We start from the raw sequence: 9,487 nt of genomic DNA, 5'->3' as shown, positions 1-9,487 counted from the left end.
CTTCTCTCCATGATTGGTTTCTATCCATTGTTTCTTGTCCTGCCCTCTGGTGCTTTGGAAAATAAGTGGATCCCTTCCTCTTTGTGTCAGCCTCTCAAATACTGGATATGATGTTGACGTGATGAAATGGTACAACACTTGTATTCTCCTGAAGTAAGCAAAGGATTAACTGGGCATTAATTAGGAAGACATGAGAGAGGAAAAGATTGTGGAGAGTTGGACAGAATAAAAAGAGAGTAAAGGAAGGGAAAGGAAAGAGCCTTTCTGCTCATACAATATTATTGCTACATAAAGCTTAAAAACAACTGGTCCTTTAAGTAAACGGGAGAAAAATATAACCTCCCCCACTTCACCTCCTAGGATATTATACTATCAGGAAGAGAGCTGTTACAAGAGAGAAAATAATATCGGTATAAGAATGGTATATTTATCATTTGGTGTAGTTAGTTATTTATCTCTCAAATACGAAACAATTATTGTACTGGCTGGTCACAGTATTTACTAACTTATTTTATTTGAATTAAAATATCCCACATGGAGCAGAAAAACAAACATTGCTCTTATCTTATCCATTAAATATTGAAATCTGAAGACCCCTTTCTCTTGCCAATTCTTCTCTCCCCCATCTCACATATATCATCATATTTTAAAATTTAATGTCTCTAGGATTCAACTTTCAGGTTGTTTTCCTAAGCATTCTTTGGACTGTCTTTTTTCTCATCCAATATTTATAGTTGTTCTTCGCCTAAAATATTGTATTTATTAGTATGAAAATGATTTAAATAATTCAAATAACATTTTAATCACCAAGAATCAAGGTTGCCATGCAAGTTATTTACATGTATTAAACAATAATGCGATTCTGATCATTAAATATTGCTAATGTGCAATTCAACATAGTCATATTTAACAGAGCAAGTAACATGTAGCTTAGCACACTTGAGGGTCGAATCTTCCAGCAGCCTCAGCCAGCCTTGACCAGTGGCTAAAGATGCCAGATTGGAGGTCAGCAATTATGTTTTAAGATAACACTTTTTATAATTAATTTAGTAAGTATAAATACCGTACTCATGATCTATGGCAAAACAAGCTATGATAGAATGTAAAGGGAAAGTAATATCAATTCAACTTTTGCTTCTGCCTTTGACTACTTTTGTTGTGTTCTTTCTATTTCAGCTAACCCTTGTAACCCTCGACTCAACTTCACTACCACATAAAGAAAGAATAACAATATGTTTATCAGTCCATGTATATATGAGTCAGTCAAAGAAGCAGAAGCCTTTAGGAATGGGCAGTTGTACTGCACAGAATCATTTCCATGAGATGAAAAACATGAAGAGTGTCTGTTTAATAGGCAAATGTGTGTGAATATAACATAATTAATTCAGTATTGTGATACAGTATTGTATAAATATGATAAATAAATATATGTCAATTGTTAGGAATAAATTATATCAAGGGCTCAGGGTATTTCAGCCTATCTGTCACCAGAAGAATTTCCTAAAACAGAACAAAGTGGGATGTGGTCTGATGTGAGAGAAGCTTATAAAACAAACATCTAGTACCGAAAATGGGCTGAGTCCAGTTATGAACTGGGAAATTGTCCCAATGCATCGAAGCAGTTGGGCAGCAGCTTGAAATGCTGGTGGTTGCTCTGTTCTAGATGCTATTCCTTCTTTCTAGATAGCAGATTTGGAGCTGACCTATTATTACAAGGTGGAAAGAATTCCAACAGACACATTTTCCCTTCCTTTCTAGAGAGCTTTTATTGTATGATTAGTATATTTGAAATGAAAATCATAGTTTTTAGATAAAGAGTATTTCATTTAAAAAATAATAATTTAAACTCTATTTGTATTACCTAAAAAAAAAAATAATGTCCATCCACTTAGTTTTTCAAGATCTATAACTGAAACTGTGTTTGACTTTTTTAGAACAGCAATACATTATCAATTTCAACTTCCTATTTCACATAAATCTGATCAGAACTTTATTAGTAAGTGACCAGAAGTCAAATATAATAAATAAAATCTGATACATAATAAAACATTCAGTGATTTTTCAAATGTGAGCAAGGATACTGCTGCAGATGCTCATTGCTGTATTGTAACGGTGACCTTCTCACAAGCAATCCATATTGCTAAGTAGCAGAGTTTTGTACTGGATTAGGTGACTTTAGGACTTCTGACACGTGAGAGATAGCTGACATAATTTTTCTCAGTATGACTGGGAAAATATTTGAGTAGTTCAATCTTAAACTGGAATGAAAGGCAGAGTCCAGAAAAATGCACTCCATGGATTTTATCATACTTAATCCAGAGTCACCTTATAGGGTGGCATAAAATTTTAATAAAATAAATAAAATGTCAATGAGATGTTTGTTTCTGGCTTGCATGATATATAAATCTACCCATTATGGCTTAGCATTACATATAAGCCATTATGTCTGGTTAAATACATCCTGATTAAAATATTTTGGCTAAACATGCTGCTGTGCTGCCATTTTTAAACATAGCTTTGTTTCTATTTTATTTATTTATTTGTTTCTTTTTTATTCTTGCCAGACCAAGTTGCTCCCTTCTTTTCTAATCTCCCATTTTTTATTGAAAAACCCTTCAGTTTGATCTTTTTTCTGCTAACCTTATGTTTTCCAGTCCTTGTTTTTCTTCTTAACTCTCTAATATTGGGTTACTTTTATTGGGGTTTCTTTTTCTTACTGTATTTATTTATTTTTGTTTATAAATGTGAAGTCATATATCAGTGGTGGCGAACCTATGGCACGGGTGCCAGAGATGGCTCTGGGAGCCCTCTCTGTGGGCACATGTGCAATTGCCCCAGCCTCGCCTCCCCCCACGACCCCCTCCTCTCCAGCAGCCCCCCTGAAGGAGAGTCGCCCCTGAGCATGGCCCACTCGGAGCAGCGCAGCCAAGGACATGGCAGCCAGGCAGTGTAGACAAGACTCTGCCCTCACACCCCATCATGCACAATTGATGCTGCAGGGTGCAGGCAGAGGGCGTGACCACCATAGCGCTGCTGGGCTGCCTGGGTGATCTGTGGCGGGCCCTGGAGGCGGTGAGTGGCCCTGCAGGCAGTTGGGGAGGGGGAAGGGGGCGGAGTGGGGCCAGTTTTGGGGCACTCGGTCTCTAAAAGGTTCGCCATCACTGGCATATATAATGATATTTCAAATCTCTAAACTAATAGTTTTATTTTACTGGTTAGGTATGGTGCCATATATTTTGAATGTTTTAGCCTTGTAGATAAACTTTTTTTTTTTGTACATACCTAAACGTTTTCTCAGATTTTTGTAGCGTGATCCTTTTCATCCTATGCTTTTTTAGTTAATTGCTGAGTCCTTGCAGGGTGGAAGCCTAGAGGTCCCAAATCTCCTCTCCTGAAAGAAAGGTTACAAATATTATAAGAGACCACAGAATGTTTCTAAATTAAAAAATCTTCACGAACATAGCCTGATATTTGATGGAAGGCTGACTTTAAACTTTTCCATAAGTATTACAGAGCCATAAAAGAATATGAGGTGTAACATAGCAAACTGAAATTTAAAAAGGGGGGAAACAGCATAAATTCCTGACCATATGTTTTCCTATTTTTTTTTATTGAAAATTTTTAGATTTTACAAAACAATACAAATCCCTTCCCCACCCCCCCCTCCCCTACCCTCCCCCAACCTTCCCAGAGCTGAATACAGGCTTAGTTAAAAAATTTTCAAAAAGTCTTAAAACAAATATAAACCATAACCAAATTTAAATGCATTAATTAAACAAGTTATAAAATAGTTAACAATAATATGTGTATAAAAAGACAAAAATACAAAGAAATACAAAAAAATAGAAAGAAAGAAAAAGAAAAGAAAAAAGAAAAAAAAGAAAAAAAGTCTAAAAAATCTATAAAGTCTATGAAATATCTTAAGTTTTAAATATAAGTTATTGAAAAGCTAAATAATATTTTTTTATATCCAACTTATATTGTATAAAGTCTATCCATTTTTTCCATACCAAAAAATACTTCTCTTGCGATTGGTCTTTCAAGAAAGCCGAGATCTTTGCCATTTCCGCCAAATAAGAAACTTTTAAAAAACCACTCTTGTAAAGTAGGCAAAGATTCCTTCTTCCAACATTGCCCCACTAACGACCTTGCCGCTGTGATTAAATTTAACATCAATGTAATCTCTTTAGTATCACAATCAGAAACAATACCTAATAAAAACAATTGTGGGGTAAATTTTACCCTTCTTCTAAAAATTCTTTGGATATTCCACCATATCTTAATCTAAAAAGCTTTTATATTTTTACATGACCACTAAATATGATAATAAGTAGCATCCAAACATCCACATCTCCAACATTTAGGCTGTAAGTCAGGATACATACGAGACATTTTTTGTGGATCAAGGTGCCATCTATAAAACATTTTATAAAAATTTTCCCTTAAATTTTGGGCTTGTGTAAATTTAACATTCCTCACCCAAATAATTTCCCAAGTATCTAATAGAACCGGTTCTTCAAAATTTTGTGCCCATTTAACCATGCATTCTTTAACTAATTCTGCTTCTGAATCCAATTCTACTAACACCCCATAGATTCTCTTAATATGAGTTCGTCTTTGATCTTTTATTTGTTTTAATAAATTCTCATCTTCTCTAAGTAAACCCACATTACAATCTATCTTCCACCTCTCCACTATTTGTCTATAATAAAACCATGAATAAATAATATTTCCTTGTATTAAATCTTCCAAAGATTTTAATTTAATTTAATTTTTACCATTCCATCTAAGTAATTGTGCATAAGAAACATTATCCATCTTAACTCCTCTCCTTATCCCTTCTATCGCATGCCCCGGTATAGCCCATAACGGAATTTTAAAATCACTTCTATAATATTTCCTCCAAACTCGAAGTAAAGAGATCCTTATAATATGAGATTTAAAGGCCCTATCAACCTTTTATTAAAAATTAAATAGGCATGCCATCCAAAAAGTAAATCCCAACCCTCCAAGAGGAGTATTTCTACATTTGTTAAGTTAACCCAATCACTTATTGATGTTAGAGCCACAGCATCATAATACAATTTCAAATTCGGTACCTTGAGTCCACCTCTCTCTCGAATATCCTGTATAATTTTAAGTTTTACTCTTGGTTTTTTTCCCTGCCCAGATAAATTTGTTAATACCTTTCTGCCATTCATCTAAATGAACCTTATTCTTTAAAATAGGTATCATTTGAAATAAAAAAAGAAACTTTGGCAAAACATTCATTTTGATCGCCGCAATTCTTCCCAAAAGAGATAATTGCAACTTCTCCCAGTTTTCCAAATCTCTTCGTATATTGACCCACAGCCTTTCATAATTGTTTTTATACAGTTTTGCATTAGAAGCAGATAAAATAACCCCCAAATATTTTACCTTATTAACAATCTCAAAGTCTGTCAACTTAACCAAAGTCTGCTTGTCCAAATTAGTCATATTTTTAGGCAATATTTTAGTCTTATTGTTATTTATTTTAAAACCCGAAACCTTTCCATACTGATGTATTAATTGTAATAACTCTATTACAGAATGAGTAGGTTGAGATAAGGTAACCACCAAGTCATACGCAAAAGCCTTTAATTTATATTCTTTTTTATTAACTTCTATTCCTTTTATTTGCTGTGATTCTCGAATTTTAATCAACAATATTTCCAAAGTTAAAACAAACAGCAATGGTGACAATGGACAACCCTGTCTAGTCCCCTTCTCTATTGAAAACACCTCTGACAAACCCCCATTAACTATAAGTTGTGCCGCTTGCTTTTGGTAGATAGCACCAAAAGATTGTAAAATTTTTTCTCCAAAATTCATTTTCTCCATTAATCTTAACATGAATTGCCAATTCAGCTGATCAAAAGCTTTTTCAGCATCTAGAAATATCAATCCTGCAGAAACTTGATTGTTTTTATCTAAGTATTCTAATAAATTAATAATCTGTCTGACATTATTCTTCATGTATCTTCCAGTTATAAAACCCGTTTGGTCCATGTAAAACCCTGATAAGCCTATTAGCTAAAATTTTTGAAAAAATCTTATAATCTACATTTAAGAGAGATATAGGTCTATAATTCTTTGGTAGAGTGAGGTCTTGATCTTCTTTTGGAATCAAAGATATAAAAGCTCTACCCCATGACTGGGGAATCTCTGAACCCTGTAGTATATTATTAAAAAGCTCACTTAAAGGTTGAATCATCTCTTGTACCAATGTTTTATAGTAATACTCTAAAAAAGATTTCTTAATCAACTCCTTCTGATATACCAATTTACCATTATAATTTATTTTATCTATAGTTCTCTGTCTCTGCTTCTTTCTCAATTGATAAGCCAACCATCTCCCTGGTTTATTAGCATTACAAAATGTCTTGTACCATTATTGCTGGCAAAGGAGGAGAGGGTGGTGGTGTAGCTTTAGGTTGTTGTGCCGGTAGAATCGCAGGAGAAGAAGCCACCTTAGGTACTGTAGAAGTTGCTTGCCTCTTTGAAGCCATTATAAAAAAAAATCTTATTTCTTCTTTTCTCCTTCTTTAAAAAAGATAAAAAATAAAAAAATCCCTTAAAAGGGAAAAGAAAATAACAAAGGAGAGTTTAACAAAAAAAAAAAGTCTTCCCAAAGCACAAATCCACCATAAGAAAAAATTTAAAAAGAGAAAGAAAACCATCTAATCCATAACGTTCCGTTTCACTCACTTTTTTTTCAAAAAAAAAAACCTTTCCAATCGCCATTTTACTTTCACTCTCCACACAAGAAAAAACAAAAAAGAGAAAAAGAAAAGAAATAAAAGTCAATCTTTCAAACTAAAGTCCATATGAAATCCAATAAAAAAAAATCCTTTATCCAACTCTGTCCGCTTTTTTTAAAAATAACTCACCCGGTCCCTTTAAGCGCGGAGGTGGTAGCAGCGTTTTGCTTTGTTCCCAAAGGAACAAAGACAGCTGGGAGGCGGAGGCAACCTGAACTCCGAGGGAGCTCTCTTTTCACCCCCCAGGGAAAAATTCCTGGGGGGTTCAAGAGGCTCTACCTCTATTCAGGCGATACTCCCCTCCCCTCCTTCTCCCGGGAGGGAGGTTTTGAGCCGCGGAACAGCTGGTGCCTGCTGTTCTCCGCAGTTCTCACGCTTTCCCAGGAGGACGGCTACAAAGTAGCCGCCATCACCGTCACTAAGCCACCAGAAAAAATGTTTTCCTATTTTTAAGAAGTAGTATTTTCCCAGAGCACATGTTTCTCTGCTGCAATTACTTTGAATTCTTCACCTTTTTTGGAGATTCCAGTTTGTTAATCAGAGGCTGCTGGGAAGCTGGGAACACACTTTTTACCAACCTTTTCCTATGTGCTTCTATCAGATTGGCCCCTTTATTTTAAAAAGTCCAATCCAGGATGGCCATGTACTTTACATCCACAATAGTCCTAAAATATTCTCTTCCCCTGTCTTCTTCCCTTATTATCTTACAATCCTGTAGGGCAAGTTTAGTGGCAAAGCATACATGCACAAAGTCTTCAGTGGAAAGGTTTTCAAATACATGAGCGGGGAAAAGGCCTTCCCCAAAGCTAGAGAGCACAAAAGGGCCTGAACTTGATTTGGGGGGACATCCCAAAGTACATACGACAGAATTTTAAATATCCTCCAGAAAATCCTGAAACTTCTTTAATGGTCTTAATATTTTCAAGGTGGCTGGAGAAAGAAAAGAATCTACTTTCGGGGAAACACATGGTAGCTTGTTGAACGACAGCTCTACACTTGAAGAGCATCCAGCAGCTCAAAATCAGGAACACAGGCAAAATATTAAACTTATATATAAGCATTTCTGAACTTCCCCTTTCTTTTCAGGAAACCTTGGAAAGCAACTGCTATTGGGAATATTGCATATTGTGTAGGGGTAACTGTAGAACCAGAGGTCTGGCATGACATAATCTTACAGAATAATCTTGCGGAACAGGAGGAAGAGCCATAACAAAGACAATGGTTAGACAAAAGAAATTTGAGTCTAAAGCAGAAATATAATTTGAGAAAGCATCTCTGGTTTGACCCTCCTCAGTTTTCCTGTAGATAGGGGGAGGAAGGGGGAGATGCATTCAGACTTTGCAAGATTCTGCTATTCTAGCCTTACAATAAAAGTAGTAGAGGTGATGGAATGTGCTTCTGGAGAAGTAGTGAGGGAGAGTTTTGGCAATATAGACTTTTTCCATAGAGAGAGACCCAGATTAAGAGACTGCATAGTCCTGAGCTGGAGGGGAGAAGGGGTTCAGTCATATCCTAGAATTCCTCAAAATATATCTAGTAAGTTAGAAGGTTGTAGCTCTACTTTGGCAAGATTCTGTCCATTAGATGTAAGCACTACAGTAGTGAACTCAATTGGACATCTTTGGACTTGAGCCCCACAGTATGGGCATTCATATCTTTGGTTTCCTAGTATGGGCTGTCTCAAAGGGTTGACACACGGTGTAAGATGGCTTGATATCTGGTACACTTATCATATATACCAGGGGTCTTCAAACTTGGCCCTTTTATGACTTGTGGACTTCAACTCAGCATGCTGGCTGAGGAATTCTGGGAGTTAAAGTCCACAAGTCATAAAAGGGCCAAGTTTGAAGACCCCTGATATATACTCATGGATAAGCTCATCTGATGATAAGCCAAGCCTATTTTGGGGATTGTATTTTAGGTGTAAAATTCTCAGTTTATGTGCATGTATATATGGTAATTTGAACAGACTACCTAAGTAAGTGATGGCGAACCTTTTAGAGACCGAGTGCCCAAAACCTGGCCCCGTCCCCACTCCACCCCCTGCCCCATCCCCCGCCCCACCTGCCCACATGGCCATTCACCACCTCCAGGGCCCACTGCAGATCGCCCAGGCAGCCCAGCAGCACTATGGCAGTCACGCCCACTGCCCGAGCCCTGCAGCATCAACTCTGCACGATGGGGTGTGAGGGCAGAGTCTTGTCTACACTCTCCCGGCTGCCATGTCCTTGGCTGCATTGCTCCACATGTGCCATGCTCAGGGGCGACTCTCCTTCGGGGGGGCTGCTGGAGAGGAGGGGGTCGCAGGGGGAGGCAACGAGGCTGGGGCAACGGCACGTGTGCCCACAGAGAGGTCTCCCAGTGCTGCCTCTGGCACCCGTGCCATAGCTTCGGCACCACCGACCTAAGTCTTTGGTATGTTTTGAAAACAACAATAAATATTATTCTTAATTAAATAGGACTCGCTTCCATAACAACATAACCTTCAAAAGAGAGGTTGATGATTGAGTATTAATGACTACTCATTGTGTTTTCTTAGCCACCTTCCTTATGGTGACATGGTTATAACTTACTGAGCCTCAAACACTAAATATTCATTGGATAGTTGATTGGAATTCTTAATCAAGGTCATGATATAAATATATGATCCTGTATAGCAGACAGTGCCATAGCAAATTGACAGTAGGTATCTGGTACCTTATTAA

General features: G+C 36.9%; 2 long non-coding RNA genes across 3 annotated transcripts in view; one reads left to right on the top strand and one right to left on the bottom strand.

The window, feature by feature from the left end:
* The window catches only part of LOC120308952, a 46,007-nt gene that overhangs the window by 32,331 nt on the left and 4,189 nt on the right, over positions 1–9,487 (bottom strand). The window contains exons 2-3 of one of the 2 annotated variants that reach the window (XR_005556968.1): positions 3,283–3,391; positions 2–148 (exon numbers count right to left, since the gene is read on the bottom strand). This is a non-coding gene — a long non-coding RNA (uncharacterized LOC120308952). Of the gene's footprint in view, position 1; positions 149–3,282; positions 3,392–9,487 lie in introns of those variants that run through there. The other variant, XR_005556969.1, reaches the window with a different exon arrangement.
* LOC120308964 lies at positions 22–2,484 on the top strand. The gene is made up of 2 exons (XR_005556971.1): positions 22–153; positions 1,177–2,484. It is a non-coding gene; the product is annotated as an uncharacterized LOC120308964 (long non-coding RNA).

This window comes from Crotalus tigris, unplaced genomic scaffold, assembly GCF_016545835.1.
Source record: "Crotalus tigris isolate CLP2741 ecotype Arizona unplaced genomic scaffold, ASM1654583v1 scf7180000017551.9496454, whole genome shotgun sequence".
NCBI classification, from domain to species: domain Eukaryota; kingdom Metazoa; phylum Chordata; class Lepidosauria; order Squamata; family Viperidae; genus Crotalus; species Crotalus tigris.
Note: the sequence above shows the minus strand (reverse complement) of the source record. Positions and strands in the feature narration are given on the sequence as shown.